The sequence below is a fragment of the Scylla paramamosain genome, chromosome 32 (assembly GCF_035594125.1).
Source record: "Scylla paramamosain isolate STU-SP2022 chromosome 32, ASM3559412v1, whole genome shotgun sequence".
NCBI lineage: Eukaryota > Metazoa > Arthropoda > Malacostraca > Decapoda > Portunidae > Scylla > Scylla paramamosain.
This window is the reverse complement of record NC_087182.1, coordinates 15633757-15657380: the sequence shown is the minus strand read 5'-3', so window position 1 is coordinate 15657380 and position 23624 is coordinate 15633757. Positions and strand designations below refer to the sequence as shown.

Sequence of the window (23624 nt, the reverse complement as noted above, 5' to 3'; positions counted from 1 at the left end):
TCTGTCTCTGTCTCTCCTGGTTCTCTCCCTGGTCAAATTTTGTATCCTGTATTATCTAAATTTCCTAATATTTTTTTTTTCAACTTTTCTTCTGTATTTCCTATTTTCTTCCTGGACTTTTTTTTTCTGCATTCTCACTTTCCTTTCCGTTCAGTTACTGGAATCATGAAGGTACCTTAGAAAATTTTAATAAATTAGATAACCTCGTAGAGACTAATGACAGAAATAAGAAATTCACATTAAAATAAATCTAATGATTATGGATTATGAAATAATGCTTTCAGTTAAAGAGGATATATATATATATATATATATATATATATATATATATATATATATATATATATATATATATATATATATATATATATATATATATATATATATATATAAAGAGAGAGAGAGAGAGAGAGAGAGAGAGAGAGAGAGAGAGAGAGAGAGAGAGAGAGAGAGAGAGAGAGAGAGAGAGAGAGAGAGAGAGAGAGAGAGAGAGAGAGAGAGAGAGAGAGGTGGATGGGAACAAAAAAACTTATTGGAAAATAATTTCTGTGTTGACAAAATTACGTGAATTACTTTGATCCTGAGAGAACAAACACGGAGTAAAAAAAGAAAAAAATCAGCGGCCTTTTCGCAGGAAACTAATGGTCTTGTGCATTCCTTTCACTTTCCTTGAAAAATTTCTATTATTTTATAATGCTCTCAGAGACAAAAAAAAATGTTGATATTACAAATCATTCTCTCTCTCTCTCTCTCTCTCTCTCTCTCTCTCTCTCTCTCTCTCTCTCTCTCTTACAACTTCCCCCTAAAAAGTATCAAAATCCAAAAATCACTATTAAAACTATTAAAAAAAAGCCGGAGAATCCAGAAATTCTTCCCCTCTCGAGGTGCCTTGCTCATTTTCCGCATCATTTCCTTGCGGTTGGCTCTCCTGTAATTACCTGAGCCAGAGGGTGGAGGGCTTCCCTGAGCCACCCTTCCCCTTGCCCCTAAGTACTGCGTCAGCCAGCAGGGGTAAGGAGCAACTGGTGGGGAAGCTGGATATTTCACGATTAGTTTGTTCGTGAGGCGTTTGGTAGAGATGCCGGGTGTTTTGGGTTGTCGAGGTGGTGTGGCTGACTGGTGTGTGTTTTTGGGATGCGTGGAGGACGTTTGGAAGTAGATGGGAGAAAGAGAGGAAGAGCGCAAAAATAATTGAATCTAAAGAGTGACACAGAAACGCGACACAAGCTGAAGAGAAGAAGAAGGAGAAGGAGAATGTTTGAGAGTTTGATTTGGATGAGTGGGAGTATATGAGAATTCCCTTTCAGGAACACAGAGGAGTAATAAGCAAGCAATGAAGAGTTTGGGTAAAAGTATGAAAATAGTATGAAGGGAATCTGTATTATTAGTATGAACCGTGTGAAAAGTATCTCAGTCTATGAACATTTTAAATAATGGAAAGATAAAAGAAACTGAGAAAAGAGTAAGTAAAGACATTTTTTCCTGGCCACGAGAAATTTGCTAGTAGTCATGTGTGGCCAGGGGAGAGTTGTCCACGCTAGGTTTGGTCGTCATCAGGTTTGGCCAGGATAGATTTGGCCAGGCTAGGTTTGGTCGTCGTCAGGAATGTCCAGGGTAGGTCTAGTTCATCATCAGGATTGTCCAGGGTAGGTCTAATTCGTCATCAGGATTGTCCCAGGGTAGGTCTAATTTCGTCATCAAGATTGTCCAGGGTAGGTCTAATTCATCATCAGGATTGTCCAGGGTAGGTCTAGTTCATCATCAGCATTGTCCAGGGTAGGTCTAATTCGTCATCAGGATTGTCCAGGGTAGGTCTATATACGAGTATATATATATATATATATATATATATATATATATATATATATATATATATATATATATATATATATATATATATATATATATATATATATATATATATATATATATAATACGAAAGACTGAATGAAAAAACGTGAACTCTAAACATAATCACAAATCTTGATTATTTGGATCTTACGAAGACATTAAAAGAATCATAACTCTTACAAAATATCCTGCTGTGTCTTGGGGAAGGAAATGGAGAGGAGGGAGGAGACGGCGTTAATTCATGATGACAAGATGACGCTTGGTAAAACAGACACGCGCATCACGAATAAGCTTCTGGCGTCTTTGAGTCTCGTCCTTCTTTGGTCATCCGCCTTTAGTTTTCTTGTTAAGAGCGAGTGCCGTGAAGCGCCTTCCTCAATCGGATTCGGAATTTGTGGCGTGACCTTCGAGTCCTGGGACAGGAAGAGTGCCGCGGCGAGATCAAGAGAAGAGACAATGAGGGACAAGAGTGTGTGGCAAGGTAAAGGCCAACGACACTCACAGTCACGTCAACACTTACACTGTTATAGTCACTGCGGTGTTCAGAATACGTGTAGGAGAGAGAGAGAGAGAGAGAGAGAGAGAGAGAGAGAGAGAGAGAGAGAGAGAGAGAGAGAGAGAGAGAGAGAGAGAGAGAGAGAGAGAGAGAGAGAATATTGGACACTGCAAAAAGAAAAAGGTGGGCGTTTCTGATTCTCCCAAAGTTACACTCGAAGGTAAATTGGAAACACTGACTCAACCACCTATTGCTTCGGAGCCTCTGAGATCACGTTTTCTTATCTTATCTACTCGTATGCCGATCATACCGCAGGGGACGTTTCTGCTTTTTTCTTCTATTCACCTCATAACTATTGCCATCTTTGCTGTTCTTTATATTTCCCCATTCTTTCTTTCTCAGTTCCCTTGATTTGTGTTTTTTTGTTCTGTTTTCCTGATATTGTCGTTTTACTTTTTTTTCTGTTGTATCGTCTCATTGATTATCTATTTTATTTTATTTATTTTTTTTTTGTATTCTCACTGAAAACAATATTCTTACTTTTCTCTTACTTTTTTCTCTCACTAGTCAAATTTTGTATCCTGTATTATCCCAATTTCCTAATAATTCTTTTCAACTTTTCTTTTTTTCCTATTTCCTTTTTCTTTTTCCTATTTTTCCTCTTGTACGTTTTTAAAATTTTTCCTGCATTCTCACTTTTTTCTTTCCGTCCAATCATTGGAATCATGAAAGTACCTTATAAGATTTTAATTAATTAGATGACCTCGTAGAGACAAATGACAGTAATAAGAATTCCACATTGAAATAAATCTAATATTTATGAATTCAGAAATAATGCTTTCAGTTAAAGAGGAGAGAGAGAGAGAGAGAGAGAGAGAGAGAGAGAGAGAGAGAGAGAGAGAGAGAGAGAGAGAGAGAGAGAGAGAGAGAGAGAGAGAGAGAGAGAGAGAGGAGTGGGGACAAAAAAAATTTATTGAAAAATAATTTCTATGTTGACAAAATTACGTGAATCACTTTGATCCTGAGGGAACAAACACGAAGGATTCTCGCAAAAAAAAAAGTAAATAAATAAATAAAAAATAAATAAATAAAAAATAGCAGCCTTTCTGCAGAAAACCAGTAGTCTTGTACATTCCTTTCACTTTCTTGAAATATTTCTATTAGTGTTCTATTCTATAGTGTTCTTAGTGAGAAAAAATATTGATATAAATCCTCCCCCCCCCTCTCTCTCTCTCTCTCTCTCTCTCTCTCTCTCTCTCTCTCTCTCTCTCTCTCTCTCTCTCTCTCTTTAATGCATTTACAATACACCAGCATATCAAACAGCGCTTGCATCACATTCACATGTCAACAAGTTCAGGATCACATAAAAGCTCCTGTAATTCAATAAATGTTTTCTTACATGCAGTTCTAAATTGCAAAAGTAAACCATGAATCTGTGATCGCTCCTCAAAGACACAAATATAAAATTTCATAGTAAATTTAATGTTACTTTAATGATTATCTTTACTCCTACTTTAAGTTTCGAACCGAATTCACTCACTGTAACTGTTCCGAAGATTAAATCCTGCCCATTCCTCCATCAATTCAATTCTTCAATTCACATTCCGTTTTTCCGCTGTGCTCTCTCGTCATCAAGAGGCGTGTCACACGATACACGGATGTGCCAGCGAGCATGTGAGGTCAGCGCAGGTCGTATCGTGACGTTAGCTTCCCCACCGCCTCACACACTCTTTAGTCTGAACACAGCCATCCTCTCACCTTGATGTGTGACAATAATAAAGACAAAGAGATAAAAATAAGGAAAAAAGAAAAAAAAAAAAACGTGTAAAAATGATGGGTTATAAGTGCGTAAGTGAGTGAGTGAACAGGAAGCAGTGGGGCTGGCGACGCACTGCCTGTCTGCACGTCTGCCGTGTGGATCCTGGTCTATTCAGCCTAATATATCATTGTGAAGGTCTGTGTTTGTCGCCCATGAATATCGCAGTCATCTGATCTTAAAATTTACGGTCGTTCAAAGAAGAGATGCCGTGTTCTACGAAATGTTTCGAATGATTTCGGACCAAAAAATAAAACGAAAACATGACTTGACAACTGCCTCCATTAATCGCTTCCCACTTGTTCTTGGATTCCGCTGATCTCTTAATACAAGCAAAAAGGCAATTAATTAATCCATATATTAATTATTATTTGAATTAATCCCCTCAGCTAATAACCAGTTCATTCTCGTCCGATCCCTACCCACACACACACACACACACACTCTCTCTCTCTCTCTCTCTCTCTCTCTCTCTCTCTCTCTCTCTCTCTCTCTCTCTCTCTCTCTCTCTCTCTCTCTTGCGTAAGAATAAACAGAAAGAGATGAGAAAAAGAAGAGACCTTAACAATGGAGTTTAAAATGGATTGCGAGTGTTATGAATAAACATGGGGAGAGTGGGGAGGAGAGCCTGGATAATAACACAGGTGGGAAGAAGCAAATAGAGAAGGAAAATGTCACAGTTATTTGGCGCAAAACAGAAAGAGCAAGGAGAGGAGGATAAATGAGGAGGATAAATGAGAGAGGAGAGAAAGAAAATCTAACAAGCTCGGAAAAACACGAAGAAAACAAGAGAGAGAGAGAGAGAGAGAGGAGAGAGTGGGTGGGAAAAAGATAAATTGCAAGAAGAAAAATGAGGAGAAAGAGGACAATGAGGATGATGATGATGATGATGAGGAGGAGGAAGAGGAAGACAACAAAAGGATCCTATTTTCGACCATCCTTTGGCAATACTACAACAATTTTTCCCTTGAGGCACCAAACACTTGCCTTTCATAAACAAGTCGACCGCAAAATTCCCACGAACTGACCAGATACTTCCACGCCGCTGACAAGAGAGAAACAGGGAAAAGAAGAAATCTTACTCGCACACATTTTTATTTTCCCTTTACCCTTTCACTGCGATATCCAACAATTCCCAGCACTAATAGCAATGTATGGAATATTTATAAACATCTACAAGAGAGAAAGCGGATAAAGAAGAAGAGATGTTGCAATTTCTGGCTCAAACTCTCTCTGTAATCCTGTTTTTTTTTTTTCCTACGTGTAATAATTCTCCATCCCTGTTTTTTTCCCTGTTTTTCCTTGACCTATTAGTCCCTGGAGTCTCTTATTTTCCCTGTCCGGTGTTTCCCTCGCTCCGTAGTTTCCTAAGTTTCCCGTCACGGCATAAAACTTTCCCTTGACTTGTCACTAACTTACATGACCGTATATTTACCGCGGCGCTGCGAGGGAGGGAAGTTTGTACCAGGAACTGTCTGTCTTGATTTGTGCGTAAAATAAGTGACAGATAGCAAGGAGATGAAGTGTGGAAGTAATTTTGAGACTTACGCTGAAAAAGGAAAGAGGAACATAATAGGAACATGAAGGAGAGTCCAGAAATAACACGGTGTTGATTCGTGCACTAAATAAGTGATAGATACTGAGGACAAGAAGTGTAAGAAGTCATCTTGAGACTTACGCCGAAGAAGGAAGGAGGAACATAAAGGAGAGTCCAGGAATTAGAAAGAATACGATTTTTTTTTCTTTTTTTGTGTGTGTTTGTCTAAGTTTGCAGCAAAACTTACTGCCTTTCCTCAGCCAGTAACTCTCCATGGGGACTGATATAACGACCATAAGTTTGCCTTCGTTATCTTGAGAAACGGCGCATCGCTTGTTTTCCACTGCCTCCACCTCTTCCTCCTTCGCCTTCTCCTCTTCTCTCTCCTCTCTCTCCGTTCTCCTTTTGTTATCTTCCTCCTTTTCCTCCTCCTTTTTCATCTTTCTCCTCCAATTTAGTCTTTTCACTCTCCTGTCTTCCGTTGCTGTTCTTTCTTCTTCTTCCTCACTCTCTCATTTCGATTTCTTTCTTTTCTCTTTTGGTTTAGTTTTCTCTTTCTTTTCTGTTTCTTTTTATTGAATTACGACTGTTTTCTTGCTTGAGGTACTTCCTGTGTTCCTCATGTGCTTTATATATCATCTTCCACTGCTCTTATTTCTTCTTTTTCACTTTCATTTCGATTCGTTTCTTTTTCCTTTTATTATATCTTCCTTTTTTTTTCTATTTACACCGAATTACCACTATGTTTACTTTTTTTGAGGTACTTTCTGTGTTCATAATTTGCTTTCTGTCTCCTCTTCCCGTCTCTTGTTCAGTTCATAGCTCAGCTCATCCCGCCTCTTCCCACTTCCTGTTCACCCCGAAATTCAGTTCATCTCCATTTTTCCCTACCATTTTTTTTTCGCTTCCTTAAATGAAATACTCCCACGGACTCCCACATCACATACGCAGCTTTGTATTTCCTCACCTCACTCTGATGAACGGATCATGAATAAAGGAAGATTTGTAGGAAGGGTAAGGTGAATGACCTCTCTCTCTCTCTCTCTCTCTCTCTCTCTCTCTCTCTCTCTCTCTCTCTCTCTCTCTCTCTGTTATTTTCATTCTTTTATTCGTTTTGTGGCTTATTACTTCTTTTCAGGTTTATTTTCCTTCTTTTTTTTTTGTCTTTTCTATCTTCTGACTTTTGATGACTATATTGCATCCTGCCTCTCTCTTTCTCTCTCTCTCTCTCTCTCTCTCTCTCTCTCTCTCTCTCTCTCTCTCTCTCTCTCTCTCTCTGTCTCTCTCCTCTCTCTCTCCTCTCTCTCTCTCTCTCTCTGATCACCTAGCCTAACTAACTTAATCAAACTTAACCTAACCTAACTAACTATACCTAACCTAATTGGATCTAACTTTACTAATTTAGCTAATCCAATCGAACTAACCTAACTTAACCCTTTCCCTGCTATGGTCGTCTTTAAGCAATATTCAGGGCAGCATAGAAACATAATTAGCATGGTCATATGGAGAACAGAAAGAATGAGAGGTTCATTTTCTATTCTCTATGCTACAAAACTCATTAATATACTCTAGCGCAAAAATATGTCTGAAAAATGCGAAGGGATTATGGGAAAAAAATGGCTAGCACTGAAAGGGTTAACTGCTACAAAACAACAACACAATTAAAACCAATCATGCAAAGCTGGAAATAATACAGAACTAATTGCACGAATCGCCAGAAAGGATGAGTTGTGTGCAGTCCAACAGACGGGCATAACCCCTTTCACTCAAGCTCTTTACGGGAACTTACTCATTGCCACACTCCAAGCAGCCACTCGGAGCCTTGTGGTCATGTCTTGGGTACGAGAAACAGGGAAATAAGTAAGTAGAATGGCGGGGTTGCGTTATAAATTGTAGTTTCATTCTCTTGTATATGTAAAGGAGCCTTGTGGTCATGTCCTGAGTACGAGAAACAGAAAAATAAGTAAATATTGTGAACAGTTGCGCTATAAATTGCTGTTTTATGCTCTTGTATATGTAAAGCACCCTTGTGGTCATGTCCTGAGTACGAGAAACAGGAAAATAAGTAAGCACAGTGAAGGGTTGCGTTATAAATTGGGGTTTTATTCGTTTATACGTGAAAAGAAGACGTGTGGTCATTTTATGGATACGAGAAACAGGAAAATAAGTAAGCAAAGTGACAAGTCGCGTTATAAACTCTAATAGATTAAAGTAATAGTAAAAATAAAAATGTGGTAGAGTAAAATCATGATAACAGCAATGAGGAAAAAAAAAATCTTCAAATATGTTACCCCCAAAAAAAGTAGGTAAGAAAAATAACAACAAAATAAGGAAAATAATAACAAAAGTAACGAAACTGTAGTGGAGTAAAGTGACAGTAACAGTAAGAAATGAACAAAAATGGCACCCTAAGGAAAGTAGATTAGAAAACTTTCCGGATGGGTGTGTCAGTTTAGTTCCGGATACGTCTTGATTCTCCTCCTCTAGGACAATTCAGTTCACAGCCACTAGATAACAGAGGGAAAAAAAAATATATATCAGAGTTTACTAGCAATAGCGGTGAAAGAGTGAAGGCTCCTTAACTCTTGCATTAGTGAGATGTCCTTCCTAGTTTAACCTTCCAGAGTTTACCAGTAAGAAACGTGAATGAGTGAAGGTTCTCCTAACTCTTGCATTAGTGAGATGTCCTTCCTAGTTTAACCTTCCAGAGTTTACCAGTAAGAGACGTGAATGAGTGAAGGTCTCCTAACTCTTGCATTAGTGAGATGTCCTCCACTGTTTCACCTTGCACAGTTTACCAGTAGGAGGCGTGAATGAGTGAAGGTTCCTAACTCCTGCATGACTGAGATGTTCTTCCTTGTTTCATCTTCCAGAGAGGCGTGAACGAGCGAAGGTTTTCTAACTCTTGCATTATTGAGATGTTTTTACTTTCCTTTTCTTTCACTTTAACTACCTAGCAACCCTCTGGATAAGGTTGCAGAAACGACTCGATGAAAATAGCTCTCTTCTTCCGCTATACCTCATTCTTCTATAAATAAACATCATTCTTCTATAAATAAACACTCTTGCCTTTCTTCTTTGACCCTAATCATCTAGACAACAAAAGTTAATGAGAGGATTAAGTGTCACCATCAAGAAACGAGGAATAATAAACTAATAATGAAAGAAAAACATACTACTACTACTATTACTACTACTTCTACTACTATTACTACTACTACTACTACTACAACTACTGCTACTACTAAATTAAATTAATTTTCGTCTCCACCTCAATCCCTGGTAGAGCAAGAACGGAAAGAAAAAGGATGGAAAAGAAGAGATAAAAACAAAAGATGATAGAAGGAAGAAGAGGTCAAGCAGATATTTAGTAAGGGTCATGAGTCTGAAGAAGAACAACAACAACAACAACAACAACAACACCAACAACAACAAATAAGAAAGAAAGAAAGAAAGAAAGAAAGAAAGAAAGAAAGAAAGAAAGAAAGAAAGAAAGAAAGAAAGAAAGAAAGAAAGAAAGAAAGAAGAAGAAGAAGAAGAGCAGAAGGACGAAGAGGAAGAGGAGGAAGAGGAGGAAGAGAAACACAAAGAAAAAAATAACCATTGGAAGACTTATTGGCCCTTATGATGCTATTTGAAGGAGGAGGAGGAGGAGGAGGAGGAGGAGGAGGAGGAGGAGGAGGAGGAGGAGGAGGAGGATGAGGAGGAGGAGGGAGAACACAATGGAAAACAAATAGAAAAGAAGAACCAGTCGAAGCAGATCTGTTTGTCCTTACGAGGCTGTTTGAGGAGGAGGAGGAGGAGGAGGAGGAAGCCGTCAGGTCAGATCATAGTAAGTGGAACGAACAAATTATGGTGAGTGAAATGGAATAGAGGAAAACTTGACTGACATGACCTAACCTGACCTGACCTATCCTAACCTAACGTGACCTAACTCAACCTAACATGACCTGACCTGACCTATCCTAACCTAACGTGACCTAACTCAACCTAACATGACCTAACCTAACGTGACAAAACCTAAGCTAACCTACTCTTACCTAACCTGACCTCACCTTACCTTACCTATTGTATTGTAGATCCGCAAGCATCAATGATTTCACTGTTACGAAAATACCTTGAAAATACGAGGCTGGTTCTCTCCTTGGATGCAAAAACAAGGAATCTATTAGCTCCTCCCTTTCTCTCTCTCTCTTTCTCTCTCTCTCTCTCTCTCTCTCTGCTATTTTTTTTCATTTCATACTTATCGTATTTCTATAAAACGATGAATTGACAGACAAAAAGTAAAAGTACAGCAATTATTTTCTTATTTCATAACTTTTTTTAGGCTATTCTATTTTCAATTCTATTTTCATTTATTTATTTATATTTGAGGATAAGGAGGTTATACAAATGGCCTGTAGACTATATGACTCTCTCTCTCTCTCTGCACAGTCGCACGAGGAGGTCCCTGGCGCACAAAACTCGGATACTTAAGAGTCAATGAGGGAACTTTTCGTCACGGTGACAGTCCTGATGGCCCGCTGTCAAAGTTCCTCTCATCTCCAGTTAGACATTTTTTCCTGCCAAATTAGTGTGTCCGTGTCCGTGTCCGTGTGTGTGTGTGTGTGTGTGTGTGTGTGTGTGTGTGTGTGTGTAAATTTTGTGCTTGGAAATCTGTTTTTCTTTTTTTTCATATATTTTATGTTTGTTCACCGTTTTTTTCAGAGAGAGAGAGAGAGAGAGAGAGAGAGAGAGAGAGGAGAGAGAGAGAGAGAGAGAGAGAGAGAGAGAGAAATTAACCACATACTTCACTCATTCTGTCTGGAAGATAACGATATACACTTTCTCTCTCTCTCTCTCTCTCTCTCTCTCTCTCTCTCTCTCTCTCTCTCTCTCTCTCTCTCTCTTTCTCTCTCAACTTCCCCCAAATAAGTATAAAAAATCCAGAAACCACTCCTAAAAGTATTAAAAAGCCGGAAAAACCCAAAATCCTTCTTCCCCACTCGAGGTGCCTTGCTCATTTTCCGCATCATTTCCTTGCGGTTGGCTCTCCTGTAATTACCTGAACCATAGGGTGGAGGGCTTCCCTGATCCACCCTTCTCCTTGCCCCTTAGTACCACGCCGGCCAGCAAGGGTTAAGGAGCAATAGTGTGGAAGCTGGATATTTCACGATTAGTTTCGTGAGGTGTTTGGTAGAGATGCGGGTGTTTTGGGTTGTCGAGGTGGTGTGGCTGACTGGTGTGTGTTTTGGGATGCGTGGAGGACGTTTGGAAATGGAAGTACATGGGAGAAAAAGAGGAAGAGGCAAAAAGAGGAGAATATAACATAGAAAGTGATAGACGAAGCAGAAACATTCATTGGAATCCTCATTCGAAGCTTCGACATGGCACAGAAACGCGACACAAGCTGAAGAGAAGAAGAAGGAGAATGTTTGAGAGTTTGATTTGGATGAGTGGGAGTATATGAGAATTCCAGGAGCACAGAAGAGTAATAAGCAAGCAATGAAGAGTTTGGCTAAAAGTATGAAAATAGCATGAAGGGAATCTGTATTATTAGTATGAAAAGTGTGAAAAAGTATCTCAGTCTATGAACATTTTAAAGAATGGAAAGATAAAAGAAACTGAGAAAAGAGTAAGTAAAGACATTTTTTCCTGGCCACGAGAAATTTGCTAGTAGTCATGTGTGGCCAGGGGAGAGTTGTCCAGGGTAGGTTTGGTCGTCATCAGGTTTGGCCAGGATAGATTTGGCCAGGCTAGGTTTGGTCGTTGTCAGGAATGTCCAGGGTAGGTCTAGTTCATCATCAGGATTGCCCAGGGTAGGTCTAGTTCATTATCAGGATTGTCCAGGGTAGGTCTAGTTCATCATCAGGATTGTCCAGGGTAGGTCTAGTTCATCATCAGCATTGACCAGGGTAGGTCTAGTTCATTATCAGGATTGTCCAGGGTAGGTCTAGTTCATCATCAGGATTGTCCAGGGTAGGTCTAGTTCATCATCAGGATTGTCCAGGGTAGGTCTAGTTCGTCATCAGGATTGTCCAGGGTAGGTCTAATTCGTCATCAGGATTGTCCAGGGTAGGTCTAGTTCGTCATCAGGATTGTCCAGGGTAGGTCTAGTTCGTCATCAGGATTGTCCAGGGTAGGTCTAGTTCATCATCAGGATTGTCCAGGGTAGGTCTAATTCGTCATCAGGATTGTCCAGGGTAGGTCTAGTTCGTCATCAGGATTGTCCAGGGTAGGTCTAATTCGTCATCAGGATTGTCCAGGGTAGGTCTAGTTCATCATCAGGATTGTCCAGGGTAGGTCTAGTTCGTCATCAGGATTGTCCAGGGTAGGTCTAATTCGTCATCAGGATTGTCCAGGGTAGGTCTAGTTCATCATCAGGATTGTCCAGGGTAGGTCTAATTCGTCATCAGGATTGTCCAGGGTAGGTCTAATTCGTCATCAGGATTGTCCAGGGTAGGTCTAGTTCATCATCAGGATTGTCCAGGGTAGGTCTAGTTCATCATCAGGATTGTCCAGGGTAGGTCTAATTCGTCATCAGGATTGTCCAGGGTAGGTCTAGTTCGTCATCAGGATTGTCCAGGGTAGGTCTAATTCGTCATCAGGATTGTCCAGGGTAGGTCTAGTTCGTCATCAGGATTGTCCAGGGTAGGTCTAGTTCGTCATCAGGATTGTCCAGGGTAGGTCTAGTTCGTCATCAGGATTGTCCAGGGTAGGTCTAATTCGTCATCAGGATTGTCCAGGGTAGGTCTAGTTCGTCATCAGGATTGTCCAGGGTAGGTCTAATTCGTCATCAGGATTGTCCAGGGTAGGTCTAGTTCATCATCAGGATTGTCCAGGGTAGGTCTAGTTCATCATCAGGATTGTCCAGGGTAGGTCTAATTCGTCATCAGGATTGTCCAGGGTAGGTCTAATTCGTCATTAGGTTTGTCCAGGGTAGGTCTAGTTCATCATCAGGATTGTCCAGGGTAGGTCTAATTCGTCATCAGGATTGTCCAGGGTAGGTCTAGTTCGTCATCAGGATTGTCCAGGGTAGGTCTAATTCGTCATCAGGATTGTCCAGGGTAGGTCTAGTTCATCATCAGGATTGTCCAGGGTAGGTCTAGTTCATCATCAGGATTGTCCAGGGTAGGTCTAATTCGTCATCAGGATTGTCCAGGGTAGGTCTAATTCGTCATTAGGTTTGTCCAGGGTAGGTCTAGTTCATCATCAGGATTGTCCAGGGTAGGTCTAATTCGTCATCAGGATTGTCCAGGGTAGGTCTAGTTCGTCATCAGGATTGTCCAGGGTAGGTCTAGTTCATCATCAGGATTGTCCAGGGTAGGTCTAGTTCGTCATCAGGATTGTCCAGGGTAGGTCTAGTTCATCATCAGGATTGTCCAGGGTAGGTCTAGTTCGTCATCAGGATTGTCCAGGGTAGGTCTAGTTCATCATCAGGATTGTCCAGGGTAGGTCTAGTTCGTCATCAGGATTGTCCAGGGTAGGTCTAGTTCATCATCAGGATTGTCCAGGGTAGGTCTAGTTCGTCATCAGGATTGTCCAGGGTAGGTCTAGTTCATCATCAGGATTGTCCAGGGTAGGTCTAGTTCGTCATCAGGATTGTCCAGGGTAGGTCTAGTTCGTCATCAGGATTGTCCAGGGTAGGTCTAGTTCGTCATCAGGATTGTCCAGGGTAGGTCTAGTTCATCATCAGGATTGTCCAGGGTAGGTCTAGTTCGTCATCAGGATTGTCCAGGGTAGGTCTAGTTCATCATCAGGATTGTCCAGGGTAGGTCTAGTTCATCATCAGGATTGTCCAGGGTAGGTCTAATTCGTCATCAGGATTGTCCAGGGTAGGTCTAGTTCATCATCAGGATTGTCCAGGGTAGGTCTAGTTCATCATCAGGATTGTCCAGGGTAGGTCTAATTCGTCATCAGGATTGTCCAGGGTAGGTCTAGTTCGTCATCAGGATTGTCCAGGGTAGGTCTAGTTCATCATCAGGATTGTCCAGGGTAGGTCTAGTTCGTCATCAGGATTGTCCAGGGTAGGTCTAGTTCGTCATCAGGATTGTCCAGGGTAGGTCTAGTTCGTCATCAGGATTGTCCAGGGTAGGTCTAGTTCGTCATCAGGATTGTCCAGGGTAGGTCTAATTCGTCATCAGGATTGTCCAGGGTAGGTCTAGTTCATCATCAGGATTGTCCAGGGTAGGTCTAGTTCATCATCAGGATTGTCCAGGGTAGGTCTAATTCGTCATCAGGATTGTCCAGGGTAGGTCTAGTTCATCATCAGGATTGTCCAGGGTAGGTCTAGTTCATCATCAGGATTGTCCAGGGTAGGTCTAGTTCGTCATCAGGATTGTCCAGGGTAGGTCTAGTTCGTCATCAGGATTGTCCAGGGTAGGTCTAGTTCGTCATCAGGATTGTCCAGGGTAGGTCTAGTTCGTCATCAGGATTGTCCAGGGTAGGTCTAGTTCGTCATCAGGATTGTCCAGGGTAGGTCTAGTTCGTCATCAGGATTGTCCAGGGTAGGTCTAGTTCGTCATCAGGATTGTCCAGGGTAGGTTTGGCCAGGGGAGATTTGGCCTCAAAGTTTGTCATCATCAAGTTTGGCCAGGGGAGATCTGGCCTGTGTTTGTCATCATCAGGTTTGGCCAGGGGAGATCTGGCCTGTGTTTGTCATAGTCAGGTTTGGCCAGGGGAGATCTGGCCTGTGTTTGTCATAGTCAGGTTTGGCCAGGGGAGATTTGGCCTCAAAGTTTGTCATCATCAAGTTTGGCCAGGGGAGATCTGGCCTGTGTTTTTCATCATCAGGTTTGGCCAGGGGAGATCTGGCCTGTGTTTGTCATAGTCAGGTTTGGCCAGGGGAGATCTGGCCTGTGTTTGTCATAATCGGGTTGTTCGTCATCGTCAGGTTTGGCCAGGGTAGGTCATGTCGTGTGAGGGCAGGAGCCTCACTCAGAGGGTCCTGGTTCTCTCATCAAGAGGAACAGTCCGATGGATTCGTCATCCTCGAAGTGTCCCGCGATCAGCTGGATAACGGGGGATTCCCCCTCGTACAGTTCGCCAGCGACAAACTGTACGGTGAGGGATTCCCCATGGAAATATTGGCCTGTGTAATACTCTCCCAGGTGATATTCGCCAGGTGGAGACTGGCTGTAAGAGTATTGAGGCACAGGGGATTTGGCCATGGGAGGCTTGGACTGTGGGCGCCTTACTGTCCCATGGCATGTCTCGGCCCCGCGGGCATTGTGCTCCAGCACGGGAGCGTCGCCCTGCTCCTGGGCTGCTTTGGTCTTTCTGGCGCGCCAGCGCCGGGCCTGCTCTCGGCCCCAGCGGGCGGCCTCGGCGCGGCACCGGGCCACCCGCTTCTGCTGCTCGGTGTGGTTGGTCTTGCTGTAGTCGAATTTTTCTCCAAACAGTACCATTTTGAATCTCAGTTGTTTTATTTAATTACCGAGAAGACAAGTGAAAAGTGAAAAGTGTGAAAAATGAAGAAAGAGGATGAAAAGATAGGGAAGAGAATAAAAGATGAGGGAAAGTATAAAACACCAAGATAACACAAGGAAAACCAGTGAACGAAGAAAACCCCTCCCCTCCCCCCCAAAAAAAAAAAAAAAAAAATAAATAAATAAACAGTGTGAATCAAATAGAACAATAATAACAAAAAAGAAAAAAAGATACGAAAGACTGAATGAAAAAACCTTACGTGAATAAACATAATCACAAATCTTAATTATTTGGATCTTACGAAGACATTAAAAGAATCACAATCCTTAAAACCAATATCCTGCTGTGTCTTTGGGAAGGAAATGGAGGAGGGAGGAGACGAGAGAGAGAGAGAGAGAGAGAGAGAGAGAGAGAGAGAGAGAGAGAGAGAGAGAGAGAGAGAGAGAGAGAGAGAGAGAGAGAGAGAGAGAGAGAGAATCAAAATGACAAACAATACGTGTAAGAAATGAAAAAAGAAAAGAGAGAATGAGAAGTTAAACCTACGAGGAAATTTAGAAAGAAGAGCAGATAGGGAGTAATAAATGATTAAAAGGAAAGACGAAAAAAAAAGGTAAAAACTAAGAGAGAGAAAAAAAAAGGAAGCGAACACACACACAAAGGAGAAAACAATAACATAGAACCTGAAATAAAGGAAGAAAAGGAAATAAATGAAAATGTCAGTGCAAAAATAATGGAGATGCGGAGACAGTAATGCCAGTGAACCATTAGGATTACCGTCGTGTCTAGAGAAGGAGCAGGGAAGAAATCAAGTGACTCAGAGAATACACGAGTTGATTAAAAATAAACCACAAATGCCACAGAAAAAAAAAAAAAATGTTAATAAGTAAAGAATGTGACAGGGAGACTCAGAATGACACAGGCAAGAGTGTAATTTTTTCTTTGGTGCTTCGATTTCACATGATAATATTGAAATAACTTTACCGTTCTAATTTTCTGTACTCTGTTTATTTCCGGGCTAAACGTGATGCTTTTTCAAATCACGATCTACACAGTGAAGAGATCGGTTATGAAATTAATGAGCTGAATGAATCTTAACCTAACCTAACTTAAACCTAACATAATAATCTAACCTAACCTAAACCTATCCTAAACCTAACCTAACCTAACCTAACCTAACCTAACCTAACCTTACTGAATCTAACGTAATCTAACCAAAGCTAACCTACGTCTAGGATGAAAACGCTAATGTTATTTCAATATCATCAACTTAACATTTCCAGGAAGCGTCTGAATCTTTCCTTATTTGTCTCATGGTAAGATGTACAGAGGTATGATTATAGTGCTACACAGGTTAACCTTCTGGCAGGTGGGTGGTAGTGGTGGTGGTAGTGGTGGTGGTGGTGGTGGTGGTAGTGGTGGTGGTGGCGGTGGTGTAGTTTTGTCGCCTGCAGGAAGCGTGTGGTTTAACAATGACTGGAATCACGTTGATAGCTCCGTATGTTCTGAAACAATTCTGCGCCACATCTTTACTACATTGAAAAGGCTCTATAGTTGTTGTACAGGTTTTAAGGCCGTTTTTTATGGTTACACGGGTTTTCAAGGATGTTTTTTAAGGTTTCAGCGACAGATTAACGATATTTCTACATTATTAGCAGATGAAACACACCTAAGAATCCGGGTAATCATTTCTGTGTCCTTTGAAAATAATCGTGGTTGAGAGAGCAAGGCGTTTCAGAACTCAGGCAGCAGACATTACTTATTTTCCGGTCAATGAAATCGTATCCTTCATTATCGTACGTTATTACCATTGCTATTTTTCTACTCAGCAGCAGACATTATTTATTTTCCGGTCAGTGAAATCGTATCCTTCATTATCGTACGTTATTACCATTGCTAGTTTTCTACTCAGCAGCAGACATTACTTATTTTCCGGTCTGTGAAATCGTATCCTTCATTATCGTACGTTATTACCATTGCTAGTTTTTCTACTCAGCAGCAGACATTATTTATTTTCCGGTCAGTGAAATCGTATTCTTCATTATCGTACGTTATTACCATTGCTAGTTTTCTACTCAGCATAACATAACCGCAACGTGCAACTTCCTAACTAATTCACTAAAAAGGAAAGATTAGCTATACATGTCATTACCTTCGCTCCTTCCCAACGTAGCATAACTCCCACATAACTGCTCTAAAAAGGAAACATTGCGGATAGAAGGGAAGCAAACCGGCAACTATTCGCACACTGGTCAGCTGTTTCGATTCTTCTCCTGTAGTCTTGTTTTCGGCGGCGGTATTATGGACAAGCTTTCATTCTTTCCTTCTTTCTACTATTATTTTTATCCCATTTTTGTGTCTTTCGCCGGACTCCCTAACACATAAAAGATACTAACCAGGAATGCTATTCATCAGGAGAGAGAGAGAAAAACGTTTGGAAGAGAGAAAAAACAGCGTATAATTCTGAAACAACCTCTCATTTTTGTTCAGCAGCAAAAATACGATCCCTGCTCCCTAAAGGTACCGCAGCGAAGCAAAAATGACTTAGGAGAATCGATAACTCACGGCAGCTGATGATAACCTCTCAAATAACGTCACGGGAAGCACGCGGAGGGCAGCGCAGGATGGGACGCACCAAGATGAACGCCGCGACGCCAGCGAGAACGCCAGGCGCGGAGATGGAAGGTATCGACCACTCATTCGTGGCGGAAAATTGGCACAAACCTTTTATTAGACTGCGAGCGAGGCGGGGAGGGATTAAGAGCTCCACTGAAAAATAAGGTCTGGTGGAGGCGGCGGACAAACAGAGGAACGTGAGCGTTTGGGCGCCGCAGCAGAAGGTAAACATTTCGATCCCGTGAATGGAAAGGCGGAGAAACATCTGATGCTTTTCCTAATCTCTCTCTCTCTCTCTCTCTCTCTCTCTCTCTCTCTCTCTCTCTCTCTCTCTCTCTCTGATGGGAAAAGAGGAAAATGAAGAGCAGTGCTTTGGAAATCTAGCCTCGGGAACTATTTTATGCCACAGATGAGGAAAAAGTAGGGACGATGTGAAACGCAATAAAAGGAAGGAAAACGCCAACAGGTAGGCGTAATATGGAGCTCAAGTATTCTCTATCTCTCTCTCTCTCTCTCTCTCTCTCTCTCTCTCTCTCTCTCTCTCTCTCTCTCTCTCTCTCTCTCTCTCTCTATCCGGTCCCTCCATTAACCTCGTCTTCATCTAATGCACCAAATCAATTTCTTTGTTCACAAGTTCCTTTGCTTCCCGAAACACGAATTCCAGTGATAAAAAAAGAAGCACATGGTAAAGAAACCGTAAACGTTATTGTGTTGCAAAATTACAAGGATTTGCCCTAAACTTTCATAAAACGTTATTCTGTTTTCTCCCCTTCCTCTAATATACCTTCACAATGTTACGTATCCCTCCACACCTAATTCCTTCATATGTTTTTGTTTTTGTTTCGTTATTGCAAGATTTATTTACGTTTATCTTGTCGATTTTACCTTTCGTGCATAGCTTCAGTTTCTATTTTCTCAGTTATCTGCATCCAATCTATTCTATTTAATTTATTTTTCTTTACGGTCTTACAAATAACTTTCATCTCTCTGTCGTGCATTTATAATTTTCCTCTTCTTTGCAGTTCTATAAAAAGAAAAAAGACGTTGAAATTTCCTTCGTTCTTTTCTAGGCTTTCTTACGAATTCACCTTCACCTCTCCTGCCTTTAAACACTCCTCGTTCTCCTCCTCTTCCTTATCATTCCTACCGAGAAAAAAGATTATATCTCATATTCTGGCAATATTACAAATACTTCCTTCCCTCATTCTGCAGTCCCTCCCACCACTCCCTCCCGCACAGCGCCTGACCGCATTCCCTGCAAGATTACGTTCGCCTCTCATCATTTCCTGCATTCAAAACTCTCAAATTTCACATCACACTGGGCATCTCAAATTTACATGGTACAAACAGCTTTTCTTGGAAGTCGAGCGTGTGTGTGTGAGGATGTTTACAAGACGAGTGGTATTATTGCATTGTGAAAAATAGACAAGAGCAGATGCAGGAATAGATACGAGACGGAAAATAGGCAAACCGGTTGATTTAGTGAGGTGTAGGGAGAGTTAGTCATGAGAACCACGATGCCATTTACTGCTTAACTAACTTTTCTTACACGTTTATCTTCACCTCTCCTGGATTTTAAGCCTTTCAGTGCGATACGAATCAGTTAACAGCACCGGAAATAATGCATGAAATTTTTATTAACATCTACAAGAAAGAAACGGATTAAAAAGAATAAATTTTGCAATTTCTACTTAATTTAAGGATTGGAGGTGGCTGTAGAACAAGTAAATGTCTCAAAACGATAAGTAATCAAGGAAAGATGTACCAAACAGCAGTCAAAGGGTTATTCCTTCTCTTCCTCATCATTCTTTCGAAAATATGGGTTACTTTCTCATATACTTTTATGGTACCTGACTAAAGACATTTATCACGACTGGCAAAACTTAGTCAGGAAACACACACACACACACACACACACCTGCTGCTAAATTCACATCCTGTACGTGTTTGGTTAACTCTTCACAAAAATCTCAAAACATCACCTACAGTCACCTTCCTCTGGGCATGAATGTGGCGCAAGTTGATATTTCTGGCATCTTTCTCTCCTACTCACACGGGAAAGATTTGTACGTGTTTGCTCGATCGCAGGAGGGACAGCATTCATAACCTTTTGGCTGCGATGGATTCTCAGCTTAATGAATTTGTGTATGGGGAGAGATACACGATGTTCCGAAACACCACTTATAGCGAAATGAGTGATCGAGCAGTTAGTCATGTCTTTATTTCCTGCAGTTCTGTTTTGACTCACTAAATTAACTATGTTCTCCAAAATAAGTGTCATTAATCAATCTGAACTCTCAATAGGGCTGTTTTCAAAGGCCACAGTGATCATAAATCGGAGTCTTATTTCTTTTTATATCAGTGGTGCACATTCCTTGGTAAAACATCAGTAGGGAAAAAAAAAATATAGTCTTCCAAACGTACCACTACCTTCCTCGGGATCTGAATGCATTTTAATTGACATTTACATACCTCAATTTCCTCGGCTTTCTATTCCGGCACTGGGTAAAAAGGCGGCGCATCATTTCCCCCCCTTTTATTCACCACTTTCAAGAACCACCACCACCACCACCAGCTATTCTGAGCGACAAAACCTCCCAATTTGGCGAGCGAAGGAAGCCAGGTAGCTGCGCACGGGAACGCGGAATACTTGTCATATAATATTCAAGCACCATTTACTTTCCCTCGCGCACAATAAAGCTTGATCCTACTAATGAATGAGCGGGTGAAGCCTTGTTCGCCTACTCGGATTTACATCTTCCTCCGCCCACCAGCGCCTGCAGGAAGGAGGAAGGAGAGAGTAAAGAGAGGAGTAAAGAGCGTGATAAAGAGGGGAGGAAAGAGGAGAGTGAAGGTGTATAAAGCAGAGCGAAAAATAAGAAAAAAAAGGGCATTATAGATATGAATCGAGGGAGTAAAAAAAAAAAAAGAGAAAAGTGATATAAAGCAAGGAGGAAAGAGGAGAGTAAAGAAGATATAAAGAGGACAGTGGAGAGAAAGGGGAAAATAAAGGAAGTAGAGAAAGGAATCGAGGAATTAAATAAAGGAGCATAGATAAGAACGACAAAAGAGTATTAGGAGTTGACAAACCGACACACTGACTGATTGACTGATTGGCTTTAAGAAAACAATACCTCATTTGATACCGAATAAAAAGAGTAGAATAAAGTAAAAGGAAAATTATGAAGAAGTAGAAATGAAGTCGGAAACACCGTCAAGAAAAAAAAAGTAACAAAAAAAAATAAAGGACATGAATAGGAGAGAAAAATGAAATGTAAAGAGGAAAGAAAGGAGAGAAAGTAGGGAAGTAAGGAGGAAAGTAAAGAAAGAAAGGAAAGAAAGAAAAGAAGTGAAGTAAATAATAAAACAAAGAAAGAGTAAAAAGGAACGTAATGAGGAAGTCAATAATGAGTCAAGAAAGAGTAAAGGGGTAAGTAAAGAAGGGCGCAACGAGACGAAGCGAGCGAGGAGGTAAAGTAAGCGATAATTGCCTCTCACCAGGTATCAACACCCACCTGACACCCTCCTCGAAAACGAACCTAATGAGACAGGTAACTTGTACTTCAGTGTGTGTGTGTGTGAGTGTGTTCCTCACTCTTCCATTAAAAATTCACTGTTTAGTTTAATTTTTTTGTGAACAAGAGAGAGAGAGAGAGAGAGAGAGAGAGAGAGAGAGAGAGAGAGAGAGAGAGAGAGAGAGAGAGAGAGAGAGAGAGAGAGTTACTCTAATGACGAACATGATCAATTATTTGCGTTAATCATCTGGCGTGATGGAGATCTTTCTGTCTGTGTGTGTGTGTGTGTGTGTGTGTGTGTGTGTGTGTGTGTATGTGTGTGTGTGTGTGTGTGTGTGTACAAATATGTTCGTAAATTGAGCGAGTTTATAACCTTGCTACTGCTGCTGCTGTTATTATTGTTGTTGGTTGTTGGTTTAAAAATTCTATTCCCGTTTGAGTTATGAAAGAGTAATCTCGGAAAGAAATTCATTCCAGTCTCAAAAATATTTCATAGTCAGAATTCCACATCAAAAATATGTGAGAAATTCGGGGAAACACTAAGACTTGAAGAAAGGAAGAACAAAAGGCGAAGGAGGATATGGAAGAAAAGAAAGACGAGAATAGAATAAAGGAAAATGAAAATATGCAAGATGTTCGGGGAAACATAGAGACTAATGAAAATAATAACAACAACTGGATGTGGGAGAAAGTGAATAGAAGAAAATGAAGAAGGAAGAGGAAAGGGATGAATTTGAAGGAGGAGGAGGAGGAGGAGGAGGAAGTATTATTAATGAAATTATGGAAGAAATGCAAGACTTCCTCAAAGAAAATAAATAAAAGAAAAAAGCTGCTAAATGTTGAATAATGAGATAAAATAAGATTATTATTTTTTCTGAAGAAAAGAAAAAAAAATACGTTTGAAACCAACAAAGAAAATGAATGAAAAAAGGAGAAATAATGAGTGAAAAGAATAAGAATAAGAATAAGAAGAAGGAGAAGGAAAAGGAGAAGGAGAAGAAGATGAAGATAAAGACGAAGATGATGAGGAAAAGAAAGAGGAGGAGGAGGAGGAAGAGGAAAGAGAGAGAGAGAGAGAGAGAGAGAGAGAGAGAGAGAGAGAGAGAGAGAGAGAGAGAGAGAGAGAGAGAGAGAGAGAGAGAAAACGAGGAAGCAAAAAAAAAAAAAAAAAAAAAACAAGGGAAAAGACAAAGAAAACGGAGATACAAAAAGAAAACGCAAACCCAAGACCATGAGGGAGGATGGATGAAAGGAGGACTGAATAATTGATGGCCACAGGATAAAGAAAGAACGACTGGAGATGTTTACCTGGCGAGGAGAGAGTCAGGTGCTACCCTCGCACGTAAAAGCCGCTATTATGAGGCAGGTGAATAATTTAGCACCTGCTCTCTTTGATCACGGGGGCTCCACTTAGCACCACCTTACGCTGCCCTTTGTACCTGTAAAACAACACTGCGTAAGGAAGGCTGCGGGGGGAAGGAGACAAGTAAGAATAGCAGGAGTGGAAGGTGATTTATTTACTTAAGACTTGCGTGTGCGTGTGTGTGTGTGTGTGTGTGTGTGTGTGTTTTTTTAGTGTTATTTGCTTAATTTTTTTCTTTTGGTGTTTCTTTTGTCTTGCTCTATATTGAGCTTTCCTGTTTCTGCTTTATCTTTTGTTGTTTGTTTGTTTGTTTGTTTGTTTTGTTTCTTTTTCTCCTCGTCCTCGTCCTCCTTCTCCTCCTCCTCCTCCTCCTCCTCCTCCTCCTCCTCCTCCTCTTTCTCCTGTTTTCTGTTACTTCCTCTTCTTCTTCTTCTTCTTCTTCTTCTTCTTTTTCTTCTTCTTTGTGCTTCCTATACATTTTCCTTCTTATTCCTTTCCTCCCTTGATACTGATTGTAGAGAAAATTTAATAGATGACAAGTACAACAAACTCACAACTAAATCTAAACAACTCGAGCGATACTATTCCCTATACAACAATGCAACAGAATCCAGTAACAATGAGCTATTAAGGAAGACTAATTACTGGAAAATAATCGATGAAAAAAGGAACAATTATAACAGACAGTCTGGTATTTGAATAGTTACGCTAATCTGAACTATTTCACTGTTTGTCTCTCCCATTATCATGTGCATCTTTCAATAGGCATTTTTTTATTTTTATTTTTTTTTTGTACTACAGCCTCTTAGAAAACATACTTTTATAGCTTAGCAGAGGTGAAGTTAACTCAATATTCTTTTCTTTACGTCCATCCAAAAAATCTACCACAGTGATCTCAAAGTTAACGAAAAGGTAGCATAAATGAAATTAATCTCATTTTATTTATTTATTTATTTTTTTACGTCCATTCAAACAATTTGGTAAAGCGATCTCAGAGTTAACAAAAGACTACCATAGCAGTGAAA

At 40.6% G+C, this 23624-nt stretch overlaps 1 long non-coding RNA gene across 1 annotated transcript in view; it reads right to left on the bottom strand.

Annotated features, from left to right (window-relative positions):
- LOC135089259 (uncharacterized) overlaps nucleotides 1-23624 on the bottom strand; it is a 73047-nt gene that overhangs the window by 19037 nt on the left and 30386 nt on the right. Inside the window, exon 2 of the long non-coding RNA XR_010261434.1 lies at nucleotides 22545-22675. This is a non-coding gene — a long non-coding RNA (uncharacterized LOC135089259). The remainder of the gene's footprint in view (nucleotides 1-22544; nucleotides 22676-23624) is intronic.